General features: G+C 44.8%; 1 long non-coding RNA gene across 2 annotated transcripts in view; it reads left to right on the top strand.

Moving 5' to 3' along the window:
• The window catches only part of LOC128698071 (uncharacterized), a 50881-nt gene extending 40415 nt beyond the window's left edge, over nucleotides 1-10466 (top strand). For both annotated transcript variants that reach the window (XR_011393625.1, XR_011393624.1), the window contains one exon: nucleotides 6712-10466. This is a non-coding gene — a long non-coding RNA (uncharacterized lncRNA). The remainder of the gene's footprint in view (nucleotides 1-6711) is intronic.
• The last annotated feature ends 15904 nt before the right edge of the window (nucleotides 10467-26370 follow it).

Below are 26370 nucleotides of genomic sequence, written 5' to 3'. Positions count from 1 at the left end.
AAGGCTTCACTTTGCAATCCCCACTAGCATTACTACAAAACATGAGATTAAGCCTGTATATTATAGGCCTGTGTCCTGGGAGTGCCTTTTCCTCCTGAGTAATGTAGGCCCTGTTTGGCATTTTCTTCCAAAACAGGCCTGTTTCATCACAACTGAACACTTGTTGAGGTTTTAATTGTTCAGCCTCTATGTACCTGGAGTTTACCTGGAGAGAGTTCCGGGGGTCAACGCCCCCGCGGCCCGGTCTGTGACCAGGCCTCCTGGTGGATCAGAGCCTGATCAACCAGGCTGTTGCTGCTGGCTGCACGCAAACCAACGTATGAGCCACAGCCCGGCTGGTCAGGAACCGACTTTAGGTGCTTGTCCAGTGCCAGCTTGAAGACTGCCAGGGGTCTGTTGGTAATCCCCCTTATGTATGCTGGAAGGCAGTTGAACAGTCTCGGGCCCCTGACACTTATTGTATGGTCTCTTAACGTGCTAGTGACACCCCTGCTTTTCATTGGGGGGATGTTGCATCGTCTGCCAAGTCTTTTGCTTTCGTAGTGAGTGATTTTCGTGTGCAAGTTCGGTACTAGTCCCTCTAGGATTTTCCAGGTGTATATAATCATGTATCTCTCCCGCCTGTGTTCCAGGGAATACAGGTTCAGGAACCTCAAGCGCTCCCAGTAATTGAGGTGTTTTATCTCCGTTATGCGTGCCGTGAAGGTTCTCTGTACATTTTCTAGGTCAGCAATTTCACCTGCCTTGAAAGGTGCTGTTAGTGTGCAGCAATATTCCAGCCTAGATAGAACAAGTGACCTGAAGAGTGTCATCATGGGCTTGGCCTCCCTAGTTTTGAAGGTTCTCATTATCCATCCTGTCATTTTTCTAGCAGATGCGATTGATACAATGTTATGGTCCTTGAAGGTGAGATCCTCTGACATGATCACTCCCAGGTCTTTGACGTTGGTGTTTCGCTCTATTTTGTGGCCAGAATTTGTTTTGTACTCTGATGAAGATTTAATTTCCTCGTGTTTACCATATCTGAGTAATTGAAATTTCTCATCGTTGAACTTCATATTGTTTTCTGCAGCCCACTGAAAGATTCGGTTGATGTCTGCCTGGAGCCTTGCAGTGTCTGCAATGGAAGACACTGTCATGCAGATTCGGGTGTCATCTGCAAAGGAAGACACGGTGCTGTGGCTGACATCCTTGTCTATGTCAGATATGAGGATGAGGAACAAGATGGGAGCGAGTACTGTGCCTTGTGGAACAGAGCTTTTCACCGTAGCTGCCTCGGACTTTACTCTGTTGATGACTACTCTCTGTGTTCTGTTAGTGAGGAAATTATAGATCCATCGACCGACTTTTCCTGTTATCCCTTTAGCACCCATTTTGTGCGCTATTATGCCATGGTCACACTTGTCGAAGGCTTTTGCAAAGTCTGTATATATTACATCTGCATTCTTTTTATCTTCTAGTGCATTTAGGACCTTGTCGTAGTGATCCAATAGTTGAGACAGACAGGAGCAACCTGTTCTAAACCCATGTTGCCCTGGGTTGTGTAACTGATGGGTTTCTAGATGGGTGGTGATCTTGCTTCTTAGGACCCTTTCAAAGATTATGATATGGGATGTTAGTGCTATCGGTCTGTAGTTCTTTGCTGTTGCTTTACTGCCCCCTTTGTGGAGTGGAGCTATGTCTGTTGTTTTTAGTAACTGTGGGACGACCCCCGTGTCCATGCTCCCTCTCCATAGGATGGAAAAGGCTCGTGATAGGGGCTTCTTGCAGTTCTTGATGAACACGGAGTTCCTTGAGTCTGGCCCTGGGGCAGAGTGCATGGGCATGTCATTTATCGCCTGTTCGAAGTCATTTGGCGTCAGGATAACATCGGATAGGCTTGTGTTAACCAAATTTTGTGGCTCTCTCATAAAAAATTCGTTTTGATCTTCAACTCTCAGTCTGGTTAGCGGCTTGCTAAAAACTGAGTCATATTGGGACTTGAGTAGCTCACTCATTTCCTTGCTGTCATCTGTGTAGGACCCGTCTTGTTTAAGTAGGGGCCCAATACCCCTTAAATTCCTGCATATATTTTTCAGCCGTTTTTTTTTGTCAGAACTGGCAGCCTCACCATGCCATATCACACTGTGTATGCCACTATGATTCTTAAATCTCTCAAACCAGCCTTTGCTGGCCTTAAATTCATCAATATCAGCACTACTTTCAGGCATTTTCTTAGTGAGATCATTATGCAACTGCCTTGCCTTTTCACGTATAATTGACTGCAAAACACTATCTCCTGATAATTGTTTCTCGTTGATCCACACCAACAACAATCTCTCCACATCTTCGAGTATTTGTGATCTCTGTTTTGTGAGCAGATTTCCACCTTTCACAACAACAGCTTCCTTGATTGCCTTTTTCTTGGCCAAGATAGTAGCGATGGTTGTATGGGGTTTGTTATACAACCTGGCCAGCTTGGAGACATGCACTCCACTTTCATATTTTGCAATGATCTCTTTCTTGAATTCAATGGTATTTCTCACCCTCTTTACCACAGGGCTGACACTAGAAGCTTTCTTTAGGCTCATGGTGACTTACTTAGCAATTACAAGCACTAAAAACAATGGAATAATACAAAATTTATCGCATGTATGCGTGGAATCGTCCTCACTGGCTTGTAAACAACGGCACACGCTGTACATGGAGTGGCGAGCTGCTCAATCCCCACGGACACATTTGGGACGAATGACTTTAACCGAGTTTTGTCGTTAACCGAGCCAATATTTTGATGCAAAAACTTCACTTAATCCGAATTTTACGTAATCCGATGATGTAATCTGGGGGTCCACTGTATCTCAAATATAAAGTGTTTGTGGTCCAGATATGGAACTTGTTTATGAAGTGTTTGCTGAGGTTTAATACCTGTTTATTATAATCAGTTATAATAAAAAAGAAGCGCTAAACCTACAAGGGTCAGACAGCTCAGAGTACCTGGTTACATATTCACATCGTTGTACAAAATTTGTCATCTTCCTTATAGTGGAGCTGTATAGTCCTTGTGGCTTAGCACTTCTTTTTTATTATAATAATAAGAATTCCTTATAGTGGAGTAGTGGAAACGGATGCTATATTTCATGTGTACACTGAGTTGCAAGGTAATATTTTGTGAAGGTATTCAGGGAAAAAGGTTAGCTGGACTTGAGTCCTGGAGGTGGAAATACAATACCTACAGTTTAAGAGGTTTGGGATATTTGCCATTTGGAGTGACGTCTGAACTGTCTTATCTGTGCACCTCTGCGAAGACGGTGATACTGTGAATGATGGTGAAAGTGTTTCTTTTTTGGGTCATCTTGCCTCGGTGGGAGACAGCCAGTGTGCGTGTGTATTCTTTCAACAAATCAGTCGTATCCCACCAAGGCGGGGTGGTGCCCCCAAAAGAAAAACGAAAGTTCTCTTTTTAAATTCAGTAATGTATACAGAAGGGGTTACTAACTCCTTGCTTCCCGCATTTTACTCTCCTCTTAAGACACGCACGGCTTACACACTTCCCTATGAAGATGCGTGTATGTGTGTATATAAGTATGTTGTGCTGAATAGGTAACACTTGTGAGTTTGGCTTAAATAACAACGCTCTTCTTGCCGAATAAGGCAAGCAAAAATTTGTATATTCAATAATTTCACAATTCTGAACCTAACAAAAAAAAAATGTTTCATTGTTTATTAAATTATTGTAAACTTGCTAAATTAAATTGTGCTTGTTATAATAAGATTAGGTAAGTTTTCTAAGGTTCTTTTGATACATAATTTTTACATTAAATTAAAAAAATATTCCTTTAAGCATATAAGAGAAACTTTAGAAAGGACTTTATATATAAGAGGGTTGTATATAAATGTTAAATTTTAATCTCCCTGATAGTTATCAAGTATTCTTGACAGTCAACAGGTTACATGCAAACTTAATTGAACCCTCATGTAGTAGATAGACTTTAAACTTGATAAAGTAACTAGAGTAATTAGCTTATTTCCACAGTGCATTTTAAAATCCAAAATATGTCTGAATCAACTTTTTTTTTTCCTTATTTGGTTTTAATTAGGCTATTAAAAATCCATTAAAAAATATGCTGCTCCTTCCTCAAAATTCATACAGTATTTTGTATTTAAAATTCTTTTTTTTTTTTTTTTTTTTTTTTTTTTTAACACAGCGGCCATTTCCCACTGAGGCAGTGACCCAGAAAAGAAGAAACACATGAATCATCATTCACTCCATAGTAGTGATGGTGAATTAAGTCATGATGGTGAAGGTGTTAGGAGTCATGTTGTTAGCGAGGAGCTGATCAAAATATCGACTTGGATGACAGCCAATAAACTTGCGCTTAACACTGACAAAACCTACTATATTATGTTTGGTAGCAGAGCAGGAGATGCACAAATTAACATTAAGATCGACAACACTCTAATTACCAGACATAATGAGGGCAAATTCCTAGGCCTATACCTTGACAACAACCTGAATTTCAGCACCCATATCCAACACATAACCAAAAAAGTATCCAAAACAGTTGGGATCCTCTCCAAGATACGATACTACGTGCCGCAAAATGCCCTTCTCACACTATACCACTCACTTATTTATCCATACCTCACCTATGCTATTTGTGCTTGGGGATCAACTGCAGCAACACACCTAAAGCCAATAATAACCCAACAAAAAGCTGCAGTAAGAATAATCACTAAATCCCATCCCTGGCAACACACCCCCCCACTCTTCATAGATCTAAACTTACTCCCTGTTCAGTACATCCACACTTACTACTGTGCAATCTACATCTACAGGACCTTAAACTCCAGTATCAACCTTGACCTAAAATGCTTTCTTGATAGTTGTGACAGAACCCACAGGCATAACACCAGACACAAACATCTCTACGACATTCCCCATGTCCGACTAAACCTTTACAAAAATTCAATGTATGTCAAAGGCCCTAAAATCTGGAACACTAACTGAGAACTCTAGAACTGCAGACACATTCATCACCTTCAAAACTACCATTAGAAAACATCTTACCTCCCTGATAAACCCCATCAACTAACTACACGAATACCACCTGGTGGTTCACACTTACACTCACTCACCCATTTGACCATAAACAGAAATATTAATCTCAATCTTAAAATAATGAATCCTATGATACTCCAATACTGAAACTATGTACTGTGCCAAAACAAAAGCATTCACATTGCTAAACTCACAAACTAGTATTTAGTCACTTAGCCATAATACCAACTTACCTCATAATTTGTAATATTTTAAAATAAAGAATTAAACTAAGTCTGCCCGAAATGCCTAGCCATGCTAGGCGTTCTAGTGGTACACTCTGTAATCATTATTTAACTACATGTAAACCACATAACCAAATTCTGTAAATTCAACATTGTAATCTTTATAGAGAATAAACTTTGAATGATGGTGAGGGTGTTAGGAATCATGATGGTAAGGGTGTTAGGAATGTTGATGGGCTATTGAGCATATTAGTTTGTGGTGGAGCAGCACACCTTGTCTAGTGTCACCCCTTGATGCTGGTAAGGGGCTCTTGATCTAGGGAATTGTATCTGTGCTCCAATTCTCTGAATTGACTGAATACCTTCCATCCCCCCCCCCCACACACGCTGTATAATCTTACTTGGAGTTTACCTGGAGAGAGTTCCCGGGGTCAACGCCCCTGCAGCCCGGTCTGTGACCAGGCCTCATGGTGGATCAGAGCCTGATCAACCAGGCTGTTACTGCTGGCTACATGCAATCCAACGTACGAGCCACAGCCCAGCTGGTCGGGTACCGACTTCAGGTGCTTGTCCAGTGTCTGCTTGAAGACAACCAGGGGTCTATTGGTAATCCCTCTTATGTATGCTGGAAGGCAGTTGAACAGTCTCGGGCCCCTGACACTTATTGTATTGTCTCTTAACGTGCTAGTGACACCCCTGCTTTTCATTGGGGGATGTTGCATCGTCTGCCGGTCTTTAGCTTTCGTTGTGAGTGATTTTCGTGTGAAAGTTCAGTACTAGTCCCTCTAGGATTTTCCAGGTGTATATAATCATCTCTCTTGCCTGCATTCCAGGGAGTACAGGTTTAGGAACTTCGACCTTTTGCCCCCCTTTTCCCAACCTAACCCTTGGGCATGACCTACTTCCACATTGTACAAATGTGACACCACCTACGACTGCTGCACCTCTCCTGCCTACGGTTTATAAGCTACTTTTCCACACATATGCTGCATTCTATTCAAGATTGATGGACTGACCATATCGACTCGAGGTTGAGGGACTGATTACCTCATTCTCCTCCTGTTCTTCACGTTTCTCCTTTGTATGGACTGATGAAGCCACTGTGTGGCGAAACGTTTCCTCAATAAAGATACCCCCTAAAGTCGGTACCTGACCAGCCGGGCTGTGGTTTGTACGTTGGATTGCATGCAGCCAGCAGTAACAGCCTGGTTGATCAGGCTCTGATCCACCAGGAGGCCTGGTCACAGACCGGGCCACAGGAGCGTTGACCCCCGGAACTCTCTCCAGGTAAACTCCAGGTAAACCCAAGAGTTGCACGTGTCTAATTTATCAACTGTGTCGGTTCTCTGAACCATTCATCTACAATCCTGTGCTACTTATGTATTTCCAGTATTTACCTTTTGGTAGGCTTCATATTAGTCAAGTGAAATGGGCATTTTATCATTCCAGAAATCTGAACTTCACAACCCCAGCAAGATATTTGAACTTCTCAACCCCAGCAAGATATTTGAACTTCTCAACCCCAGCAAGATATTTGAACTTCTCAACCCCAGCAAGATATTTGAACTTCTCAACCCCAGCAAGATATTTGAACTTCTCAACCCCAGCAAGATATTTGAACTTCACAACCCCAGTAAGATATTTGAACTTCTCAACCTCGGCAAGATATTTGAACTTCTCAACCCCTGGATGATTTCAGCAGTAACCTCATAACACTTATATTGGGCAAGTAGTTAGTTAAACCAAGACAACTAACATGAAGTAAGTTAATATTTCTTCATGTATTCCTTGCTGTGTACTTTACCTTCTGTTATACTTATTTCATATAAAACTGGTGTTTATAAGATTTATATTTTGGGAATATGTTTGTGTGTGAGTGTTGCTCATACCTGCATGCTGCTCATACCAGGATGCTATGCCTGGGTGCTGCACATACCCGCGTGCTACACCTGGGTGCTGCACATACCCACGTGCTACACCTGGGTGCTGCACATACCCGGGTGCTACACCTGGGTGCTGCACATACCCGGGTGCTACACCTGGGTGCTGCTCATACCTGGGTGCTGCTCACATCCAGGTGCTACACCTGGGTTTACCTGGAGTTTACCTGGAGAGAGTTCCGGGGGTCAACGCCCCCGCGGCCCGGTCTGTGACCAGGCCTCCTGGTGGATCAGAGCCTGATCAACCAGGCTGTTGCTGCTGGCTGCATGCAAACCAACGTACGAGCCACAGCCCGGCTGGTCAGGAACCGACTTTAGGTGCTTGTCCAGTGCATGGGTGCTGCTCATACTTAGGCTGTTTATACCTGGGTGCTGCTCACACCTGGGTAACACTTTGGCTATCAGCCTGGGTAGTACTGGGGCACTATCAGCCTGGGTAGCACTGGGGCACTATCAGCCTGGGTAGCACTGGGGCACTATCAACCTGGGTAGTGCTTGGGCTATTATCAGCTTGGGTAGCACTTGGGTTATCAGCCTGGGTAGTACTGGGGCACTATCAGCCTGGGTAGCACTGAGGCACTATCAGCCTGGGTAGCACTGGGGCACTATCAGCCTGGGTAGTGCTTGGGCTATTATCAGCCTGGGTAGCACTTGGGCTATTATCAGCCTGGGTAGCACTTGGGCTATTATCAGCCTGGGTAGCACTTGGGCTATTATCAGCCTGGGTAGCACTTGGGCTATTATCAGCCTGGATAGCACTTGGGCTATTATCAGCCTGGATAGCACTTGGGCTATTATCAGCCTGGGTAGCACTGGGGCTATTATCAGCCTGGGTAGCACTTGGGCTATTATCAGCCTGGATAGCACTTGGGCTATTATCAGCCTGGGTAGCACTGGGGCACTATCAGCCTGGGTAGCACTGGGGCACTATCAGCCTGGGTAGCACTGGGGCACTATCAGCCTGAGGCTACTGTCACCCTAGGTAGTACTGTCCTGCTTAATGTATGAAACTCTCTCTTGCAATTATTTAAACTGCCAACCATATTGTTTTAAACCATTTTATACTGCCAAGTGTTTTATACCTTCTAATGTTTTATATCTAATGTTTTATACCTTCTAATGTTTTAATCTTCTAATGTATTATATCTAATGTTTTAATCTTCTAATGTATTATATCTAATGTTTTAATCTTCTAATGTATTATATCTAATGTTTTATATCTTCTAATGTTTTATATCTAATGTTTTATACCTTCTAATGTTTTAATCTTCTAATGTATTATATCTAATGTTTTATATCTTCTAATGTTTTATATCTAATGTTTTATATCTTCTAATATTTTATATCTTCTCTTTTATATCTTCTAATATTTTATATTTAATAATGTTTTATATCTAATGTTTTATATTTTAATGTTTTATATCTTCTGATTGCTTTATACCTTCTAATGTTTTATATTTTGTTTTATACCATCTAATGTTTTATATTTTAATGTTTTATTTCTAATGTTTTATACCCAATGTTTTATACATTCTAATGTTTATATTTTCTGTTTTATATAATGTTCTAATGTTTCATGTATTTTATGTTTTATATTTATAATGTTTTATGTTTCATATTTATATTTCCTAATGTTTCATATTTATATTTCCTAATGTTTCATATTTATATTTCCTAATGTTTCATATTTATATTTCCTAATGTTTCATATTTATATTTCCTAATGTTTCATATTTATATTTTCTAATGTTTCATATTTATATTTCCTAATGTTTCATATTTATAATGTTTTTTTGTTTTATCTTACAATGTTTTATACCTGTTTTATATTTTAATGTTTTATATATTCTAATGTTTTATGTCTTACGTTTATATCCTAATGTTTTACATATTTATTTTCTCATGTTTTATATCCTATTATATATTTTCTAATGTTTTATATCTTCTGTTTACCTGGAGAGAGTTCTGGGGGTCAATGCCCCCGTGGCCCGATCTGCGACCAGGCCTCCTGGTGGATCAGAGCCTGATCAACCAGGCTGTTACTGCTGGCTGCACACCAGCAAATGTTTTATATCTAATGTTATTTACCCTATGTTTACCTAATGTTTTATGTGCTTTTAATTTTTTTTATTGACTTGCATTGGTGTATTAACGCAGTTTAATTGTTGTTGTATATTCTTTTTCAAACTTTTACGTTGCTCTGTAATTAACCTGGCACTTAAAAACCACCAGTCAGCACTGCAGTAACCACCACCACCACAATTGCCAACAATCTGTAACAATTCGATACAACAACAATCACCGTGTGTTTTTTTTTCTCCCCACTTAGATTGTTTTATACAGATGTGTTTCTCAGGTAATCAACTTGACAGGTAACTTGTGTCCACACATTTCAACGGCAACTTGACAGAGGTAACTCCAGGTAAGTTTTTTTTAAACTCAAATACAGAATTTTAGAAGTAATTTCAATGTACATGGTGCATGAGGCTACCGAAACTAGGTATTTTTTTTAATATGCAATGATGGAGCAATTGACTCGCTGATCTCTTATTTTTAGTACGTTTAGCTTCCTGTTCAAAACTCGTACATCTTGTAACTTTAATGGTAATTCCTAAATTATTGTATCAGTTTGTGTTTAAAATATTTAATGTGAGAAGTGGGGAAGGCTCGATACTCTTGTCTATCATGAGGCGGAGGAGTTGCCTAATTGTATAAAGACGTACATCTAACGCTGATATATTTTTCATGGAATTCAGTTTTATGGGCTGAAATGTTCAACACGCTTATTAAATTTTTGCAATTGCTAAGCTGCAGTGCAAGATTGTGTGGAATACAAAAATATTTTGTTGTTTTGTACAAGGTTACTTGCTGAAAAGCCAGGAATGCAGTTTAATGTAAAGTCAGGAATGCAGTTTAATGTAAAGCCAGGAATGCAGTTTAATGTAAAGCCAGGAATGCAGTTTAATGTAAAGCCAGGAATGCAGTATAATGTAAAGACAGAGGCATACCAGTTTGTCATAAAAGAATTATTGTGAAATCACTGAATGCACTTTGTAAGTTCTGAAACCAAAGTTGTAGTCTACATCATTGTTGTTACAAATACTGGGCTGCCTGAAAAGACTGTGGGAATTTTCAGGAGAGGTTTTTGACTTTGATAATATCAAATGTTAATTATTTTAACTGGCAATGATCATATTTTATTTGTGGTAGAAATTTTATTTTTTTTTTATCTTAAGTTGCCAAGAATAAAGAAATTTAATGTTTCTTTTGAAACTGGTAATAAACCTAGTCTAAAGTTTTGAAACCAGGAACGACCATGGTCTATTGTAAAACTAGGAGTGAACCTAGTCTATTGTAAAATTAGGAGTGAACCTAGTCTGTTAGTGAAACTAGCAGTGAACCTAGTCTGCTAGTTTTGTAACTGGGGTGAACTTTGTCTATTAGTTGTGAAACGGAGTGAACCTAGTCTCCTAGTTTTGTAACAAGAAGTGAACCTAGTCTATTGTGAAACTAGGAATGAACTTTGTCTTATTTGTGAAACTAGTACAAATGTATGTAGTATGTTAGGAAACTAGGAATGTTTACCTGGAGTGTACCTAGTATGTTAAACTAGGAATGGAGCTAGAATGTTATGAAATTAGGAATGGGGTTGGAGGATGGACCCTAGTCCACTGGTTTATGAGGGTGAATGTTAGTCTAGTGGTGTAGGACGATGGACCCTAGTCCACTGTTATTGCAGGGTGGACCCTAGGCCACTGGGTTTACAGGGTGGATCCTAGTCCACTTTTTTTTTGCAGGGTGGATCCTGGTCCACTGGTGTTGGAGGGTGGATCCTCGTCCACTGGTTTTGGAAGGTGGATCCTAGTCCACTGGTTTTGGAGGGTGGATCCTAGTCCACTGGTGTTAAGGGTGGATCCTAGTCCACTGGTGTTGGAGGATGGATCCTAGTTCACTGGTTTTGGAGGGTGGATCCTGGTCCACTGGTGTTGGAGGGTGGATCCTAGTCCACTGGTTTTGGAGGGTGGATCCTAGTTCACTGGTTTTGGAGGGTGGATACTAGTCCACTGGTGTTGGAGGGTGGATCCTAGTCCACTGGTTTTGGAGGGTGGATCCTAGTTCACTGGTTTTGGAGGGTGGATACTAGTCCACTGGTGTTGGAGGGTAGATCCTAGTCCACTGGTTTTGGAGGGCAGATCCTAGTCCACTGCTTTTGGAGGGTAGATCCTAGTCAGCTGCATTTGGAGGGTTTATCCTAGTCTACTGGTGTTGGAGGATGGACCCTAGTTCACTGCTTTTGGAGGGTGGACCCTAGTCCCCTTATGTTGGAGGGTGGACCCTAGTCCACAGGTTTTGGAGGGTGGATCCTAGTCCACTGGTGTTGCAGGGTGGATCCTAGTCCACATTTTTTGGAGAGTGGGCCCTAGTCCACTGGTGTTGGAGGGTGAATCCTAGTCCACTGGTTTTGGAGGGTGGATCCTAGTCCACTGGTGATGGATTAGAGTAGATTTTGCCACCGAAGTGGCTAATTTATTGTGCACCCCATATCCATCCTGTGGACGGTAGCGCAAGAGCATGTGGATACACAAAAGGCCTAGGAACTGGGCCCCAAAGGGTTAACAGGAATACATATGGATTTATATCTACATATCTATAGTTCACTTATCTGTTGCAAGCAAATTTAAGAAATTTGCTTAGTATATCTGTTATCTTATTTTCATTAATAAGATATCTTGACATGTCACATAGGTTATTATACTGTCTGTCTCTGTATTCCTCAATAAGTGGACAATTAAGCACATAGTGTTCAAGAGAGTGACCATATGCCTGATCACATCATTTACATTTAGTTTGATCATCGTCTGTGTGTCTCCCAAACTGCCAGAAGTACTTGTAACCAAGCCTAAGCCTGGCCACTACAACATCAGTCAGTCTGTTCACATTGCAAGTTGCTCCATAAACATACTTATCTACGTTCATGTTATAGTGGGTTATAGATCTACTCAGGCTTCTAACTGCATTCCTATAACAATCATTTTCATTATTTACTTCTCTCCTAATATTATTCCTAATGCTAGACACAGTTATACCAAAGTTATATTCTACATTCTCCTTCTGGGTACTCTTCTTGGGTAACATATCAACTTTATCATGAAGGAGTAATCCAATGTGTGATGGGATCCATAGCAATTGTACATTAATTCCTTTGTCCCTAATTTTTGAGTATCTATACCTGGCTTCTCCAATGAGCATGTTGTTGGAGTCATTATATGAGTCAAGAGCCTTCAATGATGACATAGAATCAGCAATGATGATGGAGTCAAGCTCAGTGTCATAGGTTAGCTTTAGCGCCATTAGGATTGCAAACAACAATATACCATCTCAAACGAACATGATTTCTCTACCTTCCTTAGAAAAGCTGACATTTCTGTAACAGATTAGATAAGTGCCCTTAATACATATATACGTGTGGTGCATATAATGTACGTTACTATTATATTGTGCATTATTATTTTTATTATTTTTCATCACTAGCTAATGCCAACTACCTCCAATACTCTATACTTCTTTCTTACTGCTATTAATTGTTCATAATTTTAAATTACAAGTCAAATCTTACTCCAAATTAATAATATTCATTATTCTTACCTGTCCATTTAATTTTGTTTATCACTACTTGTTTTTTAGTCACTTTTCATTGTGTATGCAATTAGTATATATTCCAATTACTTTTTTGCAAGTACCAAAACCATCTTTTGCTAGCTAGTACCAACTACCTCATTTTTTTTACTTTTTATTGTGCAATAAACTGCTCAATTATTTAATATTACATTACTTTGCCATAACTGTAGGCCAGACCAAAGGGGGTGGCTATAATACTCAGAACCAACTAGGGAATGTATCACATTGCAGGGATGAACATAAGGGGAATATATAATGCCTAAATTCAAATCCAAATACTACAAAAATGCATTGATAAACATCTACAGAGTTCCACATAAACTTAGCAATTTAGTCAAAACCTAGGAAGTATGATAACTGCTTGGGGTTGAACAAAAGTCACACTTCAGGTGACCCATAAATCTCCTGCAAGAACCAGATCTTTCGTTACTGAATTAAACACAATGAGTAACTGTATTTGCTTTGAACAATTCAAAACCTACAGTTTACAGAGACTAGTGGTTTCCTACTGACCACATCTGACCAACACCTATCCCCTTTAAAATCAGGATTTACAGATAATACCACAAAGGGACCACTCCCTACTTTCCCTACAACTCTTGGTAACTACCCCAAGACACTACTAAAGTCACCTCAAGACTTCAATTTTGAGGCAGCCATTAATAACTCAACACAAGTACATGGACTGGCACACTGAGCTAAATCTATACGATATGTTGGATGTTAATAATTTTCTAAAAAGACTCTATAATAGCACTGCCTAAAAAAACTAAACAGGATTTTGACAGCTAAGGAGCCTGAGTCAAGTCCCTGGCTTTTTGGCCCAGGGCATTCTGGATCCATAGTAAAAAACACCAATATGAAAAACAGTACAGGAATGGGTCACATAACCAGAGACCAAACAAAAGCTTACTAGTCCAATCTAACCAGGCCTGATAAGGAGGCAAAAAAAATTGTATTATGATCCTAGATTATCCTTACTAGGTTTTGGATATAAAAAAAGGGACCTGGAAAACCCTATCAAATTCCTGGGAGAAAAAACCATTTGTCACGAAATGGAAATAAAATTAGCAAATCCCAGATGAACCTTCAACTCCCTCAGGAAAGGAGAAACAGGACTCAATGAATTTCTCCACTAGGACAAAAGCCTTTTGCCAATAAAATCCCAAGGGCTTTCAGATACCCCCACCAAATGACTACCTCACGGACCCTGAACACACTGGTTTCTAGGCTATGGACTAACCCTAGTCTCCCCTTATTATCTAAAAACAAGGAGGAGGTTTAAATGCCTTCCACCTTTATATACAAAAAAATAGGCCACAAGGTTTTGCTATCACCAATCATTGGGCACCTTTAACAAATCCATTGGAATCCTCCACCTTCCCTACAGTACTCAAAATGCAAGGGTCTGATCCACAGGAGACCAAACAGTTGTACTCATAGGAATGGTCCAACACACTCTCAAAAATCTTAAAAATTAATTCATAAACAGAATCTACTCCTCCTTCTCCCACTCCAACCCCTAATTTGGATTCAGGCCTAATAAAAATACTAATGATTTGCTAAAATTGGTACAGCTAGAACATATATACCACTGGCAATGAGAAAAAGGAGTACTGTGATCCTCATTGACTTATCCAGCTGGATGCAGTTGGACCATGACTTCTCCCATTTGTCACACATGGTATTTTTAAGGGAGGGGCCCTTTAACTACCTCAAGTCATTACCTCAGCAACAGAAGAATATGATTTCGCAAATGGGGACCCAAACTTCTGCACAACCAATCACAGTTGGTTGTCCCACAGGGTGGTCCATTGGCCCTCTCCTCACTCCTATACATAAATGACCTAAATGTACGAATTACTCCAAACCCACATAGCATACCCTAGTTTCCTTCCCGACCCAGTCACTGCCAATGCTGTAAATGGGCCAGATACAGGAAAATATCTACCTGGATGAGGACTAAAAACTTCACTCCAATTAAACCTGTTCTGTTGGTAGGATACAGATCCCTCTTAACATAATGATAAACGGATCACCTATCACAAAGCTAACAGAGGAAAGGTGCCAGGAATCCACCTTGGATAATAGGACTCAATTTCCCATACACATAGTAACAAATTTCAAAAAAATTTCCAAGACTGTGCATACTATTGGAGGGATGGTTATGCCTCCACAGTCACCCTCTGGTATATCATGCTTATTTCCCTATCTCACCTATGGATTTGTGGCATGGGGCTCAACAACAACCATCCTCAGACTAATTACCCAACCAAAAATTGAGGTTAGAATGATAAATGGACTACTACAGCATCCAATATTCAAACATAAACCTACTCACCATACAAAACATCCATACTTATTACACCATTACCATCATAGAACACTTGCTCTGATGGGTGGCCCTCCAAACATCCTTGCCAGCCTCAACAGAACCACATGGTAATGCGATCGGAGTGGTTCCTGTATACCTAGTCCAAAAACTCAATTTTGCATAGGCCTAAAATCTGGATTCCCATTACCTGTAAATATAAAACTACCTGTTTATAAATTCGTCTTCTCAAAGTCTTACTCACCCAAAAGCCAAATAAAGGGAATAACTCAACCTTAAAATTTAGGATCCTTAAATGCTCAATTATATCCATAAATGTTAAACCCTAAGCTAACTTTACTATTTTTTTAAATAAACTACCTAAAAGGGAATTCTCCTACTGGATGTACAATAATACATGCAACCATACTGTGCTTGGTAATACTCCTTATGGGCTATAGTAATCTGTTTACCCATTAATGTTTTATCTGATTTCCATCATTGCTTGTTAATGGTTAAGGTTAATTTTATGGCCAGCCCGTAATGCTACACATAGTATAAGTGGATTTGTAACTCTCATAGTACTACTGCGTGGTGGATGGTAATTAAATAAATAAATAAATTCAGTCCACTGGTAGGACCCGTTGGATTGGGTTAACTTAGCCTGCTCCACCCAAATTATACGTCCTTAACTGGTGAATTGAGCAGATCAGCCCTGCCAGAAGGACTCCTGTTTAGATCCATCTGGTTATAACGTTGATAGCATTACAGCTGGTGAGAAATTTCTTCCCTTACGTTCCATTATAACAAGAGTTTAAGGAAGGGTGGGATTACCTGTAGCTCCTTGGGAGGGACTTGGTTTTAGGTATGTGGATTAAATGACATCTTCCATGGAGGGGTGAGTGCCACTTGTTGGCCTCTGGAGTAGTTCTGGTTATAAAACTTATCCAATTGCAGCCAATCCTTTAGATCTGTGTGTATTTACCTCTGACCAGGGTGATTCACTAGTCCAGTGTCTGGTGTTTCTCAACATTCTAATTAAGAGGGTGTTAATTTCAGAATCCTATCATGGATTTTACGGAGGGAAATACCAAACGGCCTTCCTCATGTTAAGAACTTTTGTGAATCTGGAACAGCCAAAGGAATAATCCTGGAGCTTGTTTGCATTACTCCAAATGAGATTTCTCTGTAAATCAACATAGCAGGCATAATCAATTAAGGACCAACATGGCAATGCATCATTCTCCACGATCACATGGCCCTGTTGGGGAGTGCCGGGTAAGGAGCTTTGACATTTGGCCTAGCTGCATTTCTTGGTTTGTTGAGGGTATAGTATTTCCTAGTACCACTAACCAAGGATATCTATTTGGTTTAACGTAGGCTAATATGGATCCTAGTTCCACTGGTTGGAGGATGGATCTTAGGTCCACTGGTTTTGGATGGATGGAGCCTAGTCCAGCTGGTTTTTGAGGGTGGATCCAGGGTCCACGGATGGATACTAGTCCACTGGTGTTGGAGAGTGGATCCTAGACCACTGGTTTTGGAGGGTGGATCCTAGTCCATTTGTGTGGAAGGGTGGACCCTATTCCACTGGTTTTGGAGGATGGACTCTAATCCACTGCTTTTGGAGGTTTATCTATCACTGATTGGAGGATGGCCCTAGGGTCTTTGGGGGGGTGGACCCTACCACAGGTTTTGGAGGCGGATCTAGTCCACTGGCTGTTGGAAAAGTGGACCCAGTCCTGCTGTTTGAAAACCTGGAGCTTAGTCACTGGTGGTTTTGGAGTGGTGGATCCTAGTCCAACTGGTTTTTAGGGGTTTATCTAGGATTCCTTTGTGGACAATGGCCCTAGTCCACTGGTTGTGGAGGTGGATCTGGTCCACAGGTGGGTTGGGATAGACCTTAGTTCCACTAGGTTTTTGGAGGGTGAACCTGGTCCAATATCTTGGAGGATGGACCACTGTCAGGTGTTGGAGGATGGACTTTATCCATTGGTTTTCAGGGTGGATCTAGTCTGGTGTTGGAGGTTTTGGACCCTGGATATGTTGGGTGATCCTAGTCCACTGGTTTTGGGAGGGTGGATCCTAGTCCACTTGGTTTGGAGGGTGGAATCCTAGTCCCCATTGGTGTTGGAAGGGTGGAATCCTAGTCCACCTGGTGTTGGAGGATGGATCTGCTTTTCGGTATTGGATGGAACTCTAGTCCAGGGTTGGATTTTGGACTTTCAGTCCATGGATGTGAGCGACCCTGTTCCACTGGTGTTGGAGGATGGACTCTAGTCCACCCCTGGTGTTGGAAGCAGACCCTAGTCCATTGGTGGTTAGGGTGGATCCTAGTCCATTGGTGGAGGGTGGACCCTAGTCCACTGGTGTTGGAGGTTGAATCCTAGTCCACTGGTTTTGGAGGATGGACTCTAGTCCACTGCTTTTGGAGGGTTTATCCTAGTCTACTGGTGTTGGAGGATGGACCCTAGTCCCCTTATGTTGGAGGGTGGACCCTAGTCCACAGGTTTTGGAGGGTGGATCCTAGCCAACTGCTGTTGGAGGGTGGACCCTAGTCCACTGCTGTTTGAGGATGGACCTTAGTCCACTGATGTTGGATGAACTATAGTCCACTGGTGTTGGAGGATGGACTGTAGCCCACTGGTGTTGGAGGGCAGACCCTAGTCCACTGGTGTTGGAGGGTGGATACTAGTCCACTGGTGTTGGAGGGTGGATTCTAGTCCGCTGGTTTTGGAGGGTGGATCCTAGTCCACTGGTATTGGAGGATGGACCCTAGTCCACGTGTTGGAGGGTGGATCCTAGTCCCCTTATGGAGGGTGGACCCTGATCCACTGGTATTGGATGAACTCTAGTCCACTAGCTGTATAGCCCTTGTGGCTTAGCGCTTCTTTTTGATTATAATAATAATCCAGTCCACTAGTGTTGGAGAATGGACTCTACTCCACTGGTTTTGGAGGGTGGATCCTAGTCCACTGGTGTTGGAGGGTGGATCCTAGTCCACTGCTGTTGGAGGGTGAACCGTAGTCCACTGGTGTTTGAGGGTGGATCCTAGTCCACTGGTGTTGGAGGGTGGACCTTCCTCTGCTGGTGTTAAAGGGTGGACCCTAGTCCACAGGTTTTGGAGGGTGGATCCTAGTCCACTGGTGTTGGAGGGTGAACCCTAGACTTCTTGTGTTTGAGGATGGACCCTAGTCCACTGGTGTTGGAGGATGGATCCTAGTCCACTGGTGTTGCAGGATGGACCCTTGTCCCCTTATGTTGGATGGTGGACCCTAGTCCACAGCTTTTGGAGGGTGGATCCTAGTCCACTGCTGTTGGTTAACACAGGCCTATCCGATGTTATCCTGACGCCAAATGACCTCGAACAGGCGATAAATGACATGCCCATGCACTCTGCCCCAGGGCCGGACTCGTGGAACTACGTGTTCATCAAGAACTGCAAGAAGCCCCTATCACGAGCCTTTTCCATCCTATGGAGAGGGAGCATGGACACGGGGGTAAGTAAGTTTATTCAGGTATACACAAATACAGTTACATAGAATTATCATACATAGCAGCATATGTGTAGAGAACCTACTAAAAACAACAGACATAGCCCCACTCCACAAAGGGGGCAGTAAAGCAACAGCAAAGAACTACAGACCGATAGCACTAACATCCCATATAAAAATCTTTGAAAGGGTCCTAAGAAGCAAGATCACCACCCATCTAGAAACCCATCAGTTACACAACCCAGGGCAACATGGGTTTAGAACAGGTCGCTCATGTCTGTCTCAACTATTGGATCACTACGACAAGGTCCTAAATGCACTTGAAGACAAAAAAAATGCAGATGTAATATATACAGACTTTGCAAAAGCCTTCGACAAGTGTGACCATGGCGTAATAGCGCACAAAATACCTGCTAAAGGAATAACACGAAAAGTCGGTCGATGGATCTATAATTTACTCACTAACAGAACACAGAGTAGTCGTCAACAGAGTAAAGTCCGAGGCAGCTACGGTGAAAAGCTCTGTTCCACAAGGCACAGTACTCGCTCCCATCTTGTTCCTCATCCTCATATCCGACATAGACAAGGATGTCAGCCACAGCACCATGTCTTCCTTTGCAGATGACACCCGAATCTGCATGACAGTGTCTTCCATTGCAGACACTGCAAGGCTCCAGGCGGACATCAACCGAATCTTTCAGTGGGCTGCAGAAAACAATATGAAGTTCAACGATAAGAAATTTCAATTACTCAGATATGGTAAACACGAGGAAATTAAATCTTCATCAGAGTACAAAACAAATTCTGGCCACAAAATAGAGCGAAACACCAACATCAAAGACCTGGGAGTGATCATGTCGGAGGATCTCACATTCAAGGACCATAACATTGTATCAATCGCATCTGCTAGCAAAATGACAGGATGGATAATGAGAACCTTCAAAACTAGGGAGGCCAAGCCCATGATGACACTCTTCAGGTCACTTATTCTATCTAGGCTGGAATATTGCTGCACACTAACAGCACCTTTCAAGGCAGGTGAAATTGCTGACCTAGAAAATGTACAGAGAACCTTCACGGCGTGCATAACGGAGATAAAACACTTCAATTACTGGGAGCGCTTGAGGTTCCTAAAACTGTATTCCCTGGAATGCAGGCAGGAGAGATACATGATTATATACACCTGGAAAATCCTAGAGGGACTAGTACCGAACTTGCACACGAAAATCACTCACTACGAAAGCAAAAGTCTTGGCAGACGATGCACCATCCCCCCAATGAAAAGCAGGGGTGTCACTAGCACGTTAAGAGACGATACAATAAGTGTCAGGGGCCCGAGACTGTTCAACTGCCTCCCAGCATACATAAGGGGGATTACCAACAGACCCTGGCAGTCTTCAAGCTGGCACTGGACAAGCACCTAAAGTCGGTTCCTGACCAGCCAGGCTGTGGCTCGTACGTTGGTTTGCATTCAGCCAACAGCAACAGCCTGGTTGATCAGGCTCTGATCCACCAGGAGGCCTGGTCACAGACCGGGCCGCGGGGGCGTTGACCCCGGAACTCTCTCCAGATAAACTCCAGGTGTTGGAAAGTGGACCCTAGTCCACTCGTGTTGGAGGATGGATCTTAGATCGCTGGTGTTGGAGGGTGGATCCTAGTCCACTGCTGTTGGAAGGTTGACCCTAGTCCACTTGTTTTGGTGGATGGACCCTAGTCTACTGGTGTTGGAGGGTGGACCCTAGTGCACTGGTTTTGGAGGGTGGATCCTAGTCCACTTTTTTGGAGGGTGGACCCTAGTCCACTGGTGTTGGGGTGTGGATCCTAGTCCACTGGTGTTGGAGGGTGGGTCCTAGTCCACTGGTGTTGGACGATGTACCCTAGTCCCCTTAAGGAGGGTGGACCCTAGTCCACAGGTTGAGAGTGGATCCTAGTCCACTGGTGTTGGAGGGTGGACCCTAGTCCACTGGTGTTGGAGGGTGGAACCTAGTCCAGTGGTGTCCGAGGATGGACCCTACTCCACTGGTGTTGGAGGATGGACCCTAGTCCACTGGTGTTGGAGGATGAACCCTAGTCCTTTTTTGGAGGGTGGACCATAGTCCACTGGTGTTCGAGGGTGGAACCTAGTCCAGTGGTGTCGGAGGATGGACCCTACTCCACTGGTGTTGGAGGATGGACCCTAGTCCACTGGTGTTGGAGGATGGACCCTAGTCCACTGGTGTTGGAGGATGAACCCTAGTCTACAGCTGTCCGAGCGTGGACCCAAGTCCACAGCTGTCCGAGCGTGGACCTAAATCCACGGCTGTCCGAGTGTGGACCTAAGTCCACAGCTATGCTAGCCAGGGCCCATGTCCACAGCTATCGTAGCGAGGGCGCAAGTCCAAAGCTATCCTAGCTAGGGCGCAAGTCCACAGCTATCCTAGCCAGGGCGCAAGTCCAAAGCTGTCCTAGCAAGGGTGCAAGTCCAAAGCTATCCTAGCGAGGGCGCAAATCCATAGTTGTTCCGTCGATGACCCAAGTCCACAGCTGTCCGAGTGTGGACCCAAATCCACGGCTGTCCGAGAGTGGACCCAAGTCCACAGATTTCCGAACGTGGACCCAAGTCCACAGCTGTCCAAGCGTGGACCCAAATCCATGGCTGTCCGAGTGTGGACCTATGTCCACAGCTATCCTAGCAAGGGCGCAAGTCCAAAGCTATCCTAGTGATGGAGCAAGTCCTCAGCTATCCTAGCGAGGGCACAAGTCCAAAGCTGTCCTAGCAAGGGTGCAAGTCCGCAGCTATCCTAGCGAGGGTGCAAGTCCATACCTGTTCGGTCGTGGATGCAAATCCACGGCTGTCCGAAATTGGACCCAAGTCCATAGATATCCGAGCGTGGACCCAAGTCCACAGTTTTCCGAGCGTGGACCCAAGTCCACAGGTGTCCGAGCGTGGACTCAAATCTACGGCTGTTCGAGCGTGGACCTAAGTCCACAGCTATCCTAGCGAGGGCCCAAGTCCACAGCTATCCTAGCGAGGGCCCAAGTCCACAGCTACCCTAGCGAGGACGCAAGTCCAAAGCTATTCTAGTGAGGGCGCAAGTCGATAGCTGTTCGGTCGTTGACCTAAGTCCACAGCTGTCCGAGCGTGGACCCAAATCCACGGCTGTCCGAGAGTGGACCCAAGTCCACAGCTGTCCGAGCGTGGACCCAAGTCCACAGCTTTCCGAGCGTGGTACAAGTCCTCAGCTTTCCGAGCGTGGACCCAAATCCACGGCTGTCGGAGAGTGGACCCATATCCATAGCTGTCCGAGCGTGAACCTAAGTCCACAGCTATCCTTGCGAGGGCGCAAGTCCACAGCTATCCTAGCGAGGGCGCAAGTTCAAAGCTATCCTAGCGAGGGCGCAAGTCCAAAGCTATCCTAGCGAGGGCGCAAGTCCAAAGCTATCCTAGCGAGGGCGCAAGTCCAAAGCTATCCTAGCGAGGGCGCAAGTCCAAAGCTATCCAAGCGAGGGTGCAAGTCCAAAGCTGTCCTAGCGAGGGCGCAAGTTCGCAGCTATCCTAGTGAGGGCGCAAGTCCATAGCTGTTCGATCGTGCACCCAAATCCACGGCTGCCCGAGCGTGGACCCCCGTCCACAGCTGTCCGAGCGTGGACAACAGTCCACTGGTGTTGGAGGATGGAAATTAGTCCACTGGTGTTGGAGAGTGGAAATTAGTCCACTGGTGTTGGAGAGTGGAAACTAGTCCACTGGTGTTGGAGGGTGGAAATTAGTCCACTGGTGTTGGAGAGTGGAAACTAGTCCACTGGTGTTGGAGAGTGGAAACTAGTCCACTGGTGTTGGAGGGTGGAAATTAGTCCACTAGTGTTGAAGGGTGGAAATTAGTCCACTGGTGTTGGAGGGTGGAAATTAGTCCACTGGTGTTGGAGGGTGGAAACTAGTCCACTGTTGGAGGGTGGAAATTAGTCCACTGGTGTTGGAGGGTGGAAATTAGTCCATTGGTGTTGGAGGGTGGAAATTAGTCAACTGGTGTTGGAGGGGGGAAATTAGTCCACTGGTGTTGGAGGGTGGAAATTAGTCCACTGGTGTTGGAGGGTGGAAATTAGTCCACTGGTGTTGGAGGGTGGAAATTAGTCCACTGGTGTTGGAGGGTGGAAACTAGTCCACTGCTGTTGGAGGGTGGAAATTAGTCCACTGGTGTTGGAGGGGGGAAATTAGTCCACTGGTGTTGGAGGGTGGAAATTAGTCCACTGGTGTTGGAGGGTGGAAACTAGTCCACTGGTGTTGGAGGGTGGAAATTAGTCCACTGGTGTTGGAGGGGGGAAATTAGTCCACTGGTGTTGGAGGGTGGAAATTAGTCCACTGGTGTTGGAGAGTGGAAACTGGTCCACTGGTGTTGGAGGGTGGAAATTAGTCCACTGGTGTTGGAGGGTGGAAATTAGTCCACTGGTGTTGGAGGGTAGAAATTAGTCCACTGGTGTTGGACGCTGGAAATTAATCCACTGGTGTTGGAGAGTGGAAATTAGTCCACTGGTGTTCGAGAGTGGAAACTAGTCCACTGGTGTTGGAGGGTGGAAATTAGTCCACTGGTGTTGGAGGGTGGAAATTAGTCCACTGGTGTTGGAGGGTGGAAATTAGTCCACTGGTGTTGGACGCTGGAAATTAATCCACTGGTGTTGGAGAGTGGAAATTAGTCCACTGGTGTTCGAGAGTGGAAACTAGTCCACTGGTGTTGGAGAGTGGAAACTAGTCCACTGGTGTTGGAGGGTGGAACCTAGTCCACTGGTTTTGGAGGGCGGATCCTAGTCCACTTTTTTTGGAGGGTGGACCCTAGTCCACTGGTGTTGGAGGGTGGACCCTAGTCCAGTGGTGTTGAAGGGTGAACCTTAGTCCACTAGTGTTGGAAGATGGACCCTAGTCCAATGGTGTTGGAGGATGGACTTTTGTCCCTTTGTTTTGAAGGGTGGATCCAAGTCCACTGATGTTGCAAGGTTGACCCTAGTCCACTGGTGTTGGAGGGTGGACCCTTGTCCACTGGCGTTGGAGGATGGACTTTTGTCCCTCTGTTTTGAATGGTGGATCCAAGTCCACTTCTGTTGGAGGATGGAACCTAGTCTACTGGTGTTGGAGGGTGGACCCTAGTCCACTGGTGTTGGAGGGTGGATACTAGTCCACTTGTTTTGGTGGATGGGCCCTAGTCTACTGGTGATAGAGGGTGGACCCTAGTCCACTGGTGTTGGAGAGTGGACCCTAGTCCTCTTATGTTGGAGGATGGACCCTAGTCAACTGGTGTTGGAGAGTGGACCCTAGTCTACATGTTTTTGTGGATGGGCCCTAGTCTACTGGTGATAGAGGGTGGACCCTAGTCCACTGGTGTTGGAGAGTGGGCCTTAGTCCACTGGTGTTGGAGGATGGACCGTAGTCAACTGGTTTTGGAGGGTGGATCCTATACCACTGGTGTTGGAGGGTGGAGCCTAGTCCACTGGTGTTGGACGATGGCCCCTAGTCCCCTTAAGGAGGGTGGACCCTAGTCCACAGGATTTTGATGGTGGATCCTAGTCCACTGGTGTTGGACGGTGGATCCTAGTCCACTGGTGTTGGAGTGTGGATCCTAGTCCACTGGTGTTGTAGGGTGGATCCTAGTCCACTGGTGTTGCACGATGTACCCTAGTCCCCTTTCGGAGGGTGGACCCTAGTCCACAGGTTTTTGAGGGTGGATCCTAGTCCAGTGGTGTTGGAGGGTGGACACTAGTCCACTGGTGTTCGAGGGTGGAACCTAGCCCAGTGGTGTTGGAGGATGGACCCTAATCCACAGCTGTCCGAGAGTTGACCCAAATCCACGGCTGTCCGACCGTGGACCCAAGTCCACAGCTGTCCGAGTTTGGACCTAAGTCCACAGCTATCCTAGCGAGGGCCCAAGTCCACAACTATCCTAGTGAGGGCGCAAGTCCGAAGCTATCCTAGCGAGGGCGCAAGTCCAAAGCTATCCTAGCGATAGCGCAAGTCCAAAGCTGTCCTAGCGAGGGCGCAAGTCCGCAGCTATCCTATCGAGGGCGCAAGTGCATAGCTGTTCTGTCGTGGACCCAAATCCACGGCTGCCCGAGCGTGGACCCAAGTCCACAGCTTTCCGAGCGTGGACCCAAGTCCACAGCTTTCCAAGCGTGGACCCAAGTCCACAGGTGTCCGAGCGTGGACCCAAATCTACGGCTGTTCGAGCGTGGACCTAAGTCCACAGCTACCCTAGCGAGGGCGCAAGTCCAAAGCTATTCTAGTGAGGGCGCAAGTCGATAGCTGTTCGGTCGTTGACCTTAGTCCACAGCTGTCCGAGCGTGGACCCAAATCCACGGCTGTCCGAGCGTGAACCTAAGTCCAAAGCTATCCTTGCGAGGGCGCAAGTCCACAGCTATCCTAGCGAGGGCGCAAGTTCAAAGCTATCCTAGTGAGGGTGCAAGTCCAAAGCTATCCTAGCGACGGCGCAAGTCCAAAGCTATCCTAGCGAGGGCGCAAGTCCAAAGCTGTCCTAGCGAGGGCGCAAGTTCGCAGCTATCCTAGTGAGGGCGCAGGTCCATAGCTGTTCGATCGTTGACCCAAATCCACAGCCGTCCGAGCGTGGACAACAGTCCACTGGTGTTGGAGGATGAATCCTAGTCCACTGGTGTTGGAGGATGGAAACTAGTCCACTGGTGTTGGAGGGTGGAAACTAGTCCACTGGTGTTGGAGGGTGGAAATTAGTCCACTGGTGTTGGAGGGTGGAAACTAGTCCACTGGTGTTGGAGAGTGGAAATTAGTCCACTGGTGTTGGAGGGTGGAAATTAGTCCACTGGTGTTGGAGAGTGGAAATTAGTCCACTGGTGTTGGAGGGTGGAAATTAGTCCACTGGTGTTGGAGGGTGGAAATTAGTCCACTGGTGTTGGAGGGTGGAAATTAGTCCTCTGGTGTTGGAGGGTGGAAATTAGTCCACTGGTGTTGGAGGGTGGAAATTAGTCCACTGGTGTTGGAGACTGGAAACTAGTCCACTGGTGTTGGAGGGTGGATCCTAATTCACTGGTGTTGGAGGGCGGAGCCTAGTCCACTGGTGTTGGAGGATGGAACCTAGTCCACTGGTGTTGAAGGATGGACCATAGTCCACTGGTGTTGGAGGGAGGACCCTAGTCCACTGCTTTTGGAGGGTATATCCTAGTCTACTGGTGTTGGAGGATGGACTATAGTCCCCTTATGTTGGAGGGTGGACCCTAGTCCACATGTTTTGGAGGGTGGATCCTAGTCAACTGCTGTTGGAGGGTGGACCCTAGTCCACTGCTGTTTGAGGATGGACCTTAGTCCACTGATGTTGGATGAACTCTAGTCCACTGGTGTTGGAGGATGGACTCTAGTCCACTGGTGTTGGAGGGCGGACCCTAGTCCACTGGTGTTGGAGGGTGGATACTTGTCCACTGGTGTTGGAGGGTGGATTCTAGTCCGCTGGTTTTGGAGGGTGGATCCTAGTCCACTAGTATTGGAGGATGGACTCTAGTCCACTGGTTTTGGTGGGTGGATCCTAGTCCACTGGTGTTGGAGGATGGACCCTAGTCCACGTGTTGAAGGGTAAATCCTAGTCCCCTTATGGAGGGTGGACCCTGGTCCACTGGTTTTGGATGGTGGATCCTAGTCCACTGGTGTTGGAGGGTGGATCCTAGTCCACTGGTGTTGGAGGGTGGACCTTCGTCCGCT

This window comes from Cherax quadricarinatus, chromosome 58 (genome assembly GCF_038502225.1).
Source record: "Cherax quadricarinatus isolate ZL_2023a chromosome 58, ASM3850222v1, whole genome shotgun sequence".
NCBI lineage: Eukaryota > Metazoa > Arthropoda > Malacostraca > Decapoda > Parastacidae > Cherax > Cherax quadricarinatus.
This window is presented reverse-complemented; position numbering and strand designations above follow the sequence as displayed.